This window comes from Arachis duranensis, chromosome 9 (genome assembly GCF_000817695.3).
Source record: "Arachis duranensis cultivar V14167 chromosome 9, aradu.V14167.gnm2.J7QH, whole genome shotgun sequence".
Classification (NCBI taxonomy): domain Eukaryota; kingdom Viridiplantae; phylum Streptophyta; class Magnoliopsida; order Fabales; family Fabaceae; genus Arachis; species Arachis duranensis.
The window spans coordinates 3412572-3415875 of record NC_029780.3 but is presented as its reverse complement, the minus strand read 5'-3'; positions in this window follow the sequence as shown (position 1 = coordinate 3415875).

Sequence of the window (3304 nt, the reverse complement as noted above, 5' to 3'; positions counted from 1 at the left end):
AAAAACAATGTATCTACATCAACTATTTTAAAAAAATTTATTAGTAATTAACATATCCAAAATATAGTTTTTTAAGGATTTATTTATTAATTTACTCTTAGGTTTATTACTATATTGTTTTGTGAAGTCATTAGATTGATGCAGGCTAAGAATCTAAGATCTGGGTGCTGTTTAAACGACAACGTATATTTTACAGTTGTCTTCTGTCCACGTGCGGGCCTACACAACCTGCTCTTCCATTTTTATGCCCCTCTCTCTATTCTCTTCCATCAAAATTTGTTTTTTTTTTTTCTAAAAATAATAAATAATTTCGATTTTTATTTTTATACTAAAATTAAGTTGCTGTTAATAAGTACTTATTTAGATGCGACAAAAAAAAGGTTGACATTGATAGTAAATATTTAGAATACATTTCATAAAAACACATATTAAAATCTCCTTTAATGGTTGAAACAATTCTTATATAGTAAATCGTCTATAACTATACTATAAGTAATTTTATAAAGGCTCATTAAATTAAAAAATATATCTTATTTTTAGTTGGTTAATAAATATCGAGTCCATCTATACTTTATATTATTGAAAAAATATTTCACATTCTTTTAATAAAATAATTTCATTGCAAGTAAATGAATTATGAAAATAATCGTCAAATTTACGACAAATGTGAGATTTTCTAACAAATTAAATAAATAAAATAAATATTTTCAATTCTTTTTATATAAAACACTAGTAATATGATAAATATGAATATTATATGAAAAATAAATGGTGAAAATTCATATACAGTTTATTTTTATATAATGTTGTTAGTTGAAAATCGTTAGACAATAATTTTATTCAATATGTTAAATTATTTAATAATATTCAACTAACAACTTCATATAAAGATAAATGTATGAGTTTTTGTTAAAATAAATAGCTGGCTGCCACATTGTTACACACTTACACCTATATTTACAATATAGAATACATTTGTTGCACAATATTTTTATATATTTTTTAGGATAAAGTATTAAATTGGTCTTTTATGTTTGAATTTAATTCTATTTTAATCTTTAATATTTAAATTATCCTATTAGAATCTAAAAACTTATGCCGTAAAATCAATGTTAAATAATTAACATTATCATTTCACCAAACCTTAATGTCTTTTCCTAAAGAAGAGATACAAACAGGAGAGACACAGGATTAACAACGAATACATCACTACAAGTCATTAGCCTTGGTTCAAGCACGTGGAAAATATTTTCAAAAACTCACATTTTGTAGGTAAATTTACCGGTGACAACGAGGACAAGGCCATCGTCACCTCTACTGCGAGAAACTCTCTTCAATAACCAAAGAGTTTGTTTATATAAGTTTCTATATTTAAAAATTGAATTTTGTTAATTAGTTAACATTGACTTCACGGTAGAACTATATTAAAGCTAAACAAAATTTTTTTAAATTCAAACAAGATATTTTAAACTTTATAAACTAAAACAAAATTGAGTCCACACATACATAAGAGACCAATTTAATATTTTACTCTATTTTTATTATATATCCGCAAAATTTTATTATTTTAACTAATTTTGTATTTGCAAGTGAAAATGCAATTGCATTATATTATGGTAAATGGTAAAAAGTCACTATAAAAAAAAGGGGAAAGAACTATTTTTAGGGGAATGCTCCCACACAGTTGCAGAAAATGTCTTTTTATAAAGACACCTACGTGGCGTCATATTATTGGGTGAATTGGTTTTTTTTAATTTTTTAATTAACCAAAATAAAACCAATTTCAATATTTAAAATCTGGTCAGACCGACCGGTCTAACCGGTTCAATCAAAAACCAACTTGTAAAAAGATCTGATCCACTTTCCAAACCTACCCCTTCCCCCTAACAGCCGCCCATTTTCCCTAACACCCACCCATTTCCCCAATACGTGAATCATACATATATCACTATCACCTGAAGCACCTTCCAAACTCACCCTACCAAAACCCTAAGTTCTCCCTGCAACTGTTCTGCCGCGGTGCCGCCGCCGTCCGTGCTGTCGGCGCCTTTGCTTCCTCTCTCCTAGTTCGGCGTCCTCCTTCCCCCTGTCCCCGTCCTCTTTGGATTCTCTCAAACTTGGAGCAGCTCGCCGCTGTGTTGCCACTCGCTGTCGTCTCGCCGGGCGCCGTCCATGTCGTTGTCGAAGGTTAGTGGCACTGCCTTCACTTCGGTTCTTCTCTTCCTTTTATGCCCTGTTGTTGATTTTTGAATGTGACGTTGTTGATTTTTGAATGTGAAACTGTGACTGGGTTAATGGAAAATCAAATAATTGATTTTGTGCTGTTGCTCTTTTTTTAATTCCTGAAGCTTTTGTTGAAATTTTCTTGCTGCTGTTAAAAATAGAAATCAAATCATTACTGAAATTTTTGTTTAGATTTATTGATTTTAGGTTTAGTGTGATTAGGGATTACTTGTTACTGATTTGTAACGATTGTTGCTGAATGCTAAAAATGAAAAATCAAATCAAGTGTTGTTTGCCTGAATCTCTTGGTCTCAGTTTGTATGTCCATGAAGGGCTTCTTCTCCATGTTTTCTTTTTCGCATTCCAAAATCCTTTGCCTCCTCACCATCGCCATCGCTGCCACCTTGTCCTTTGGTTCTTGGTGTTTCGCCTCTTCCTGCACAAAACCTCTGTATAAGTTAGGGAATGTTCCGCAGTGTGGACTCCAAATTTTAACTTTGTAGGGAGTACAAGGCTGTCCAAAAGATTTTACTCAGGGACCACTTATTCAAAACGCAGTTGAAGCATAAAAAAGTAAATAACTAAACAAAGCATGAAGCAAAGATCATAATAAACCACACTCAAAAGCCTTCAAATATAGGGAAAAAAATAACACAGGAAAAAGAAAATCTATGAATAAACTATAACAACCAAGTCTTGTCTAGTAGATGTCTAGATGAGTCAGTTTTGGCCCGATTTGATAAAACTTTAATTTTTCAAGATTTGTATTAGCTATGTTTGGTAAATCAAAATAAAAGTAACTTTTAATATGCATAAGCTACAAAAAAAAACATTTGGTAAAATTACTTTACCATTAGTGAGTACTAATACTCGCAATGCAACAGTAATTATAATCAATATATCACAAATTTTCACCACTAGTTTCTATCAAGAAAAAAAAAAGGGACAAAACACTTAAAAATGGATTAATGAAAATATACATGTGTAACTCAAACCTATTGAGTTATGTTAAGACGACATAACCTTTTTAAACTCATCTTTAACTCCTTATTCATTCACTAAAGGATGGATGAAGAGTGAA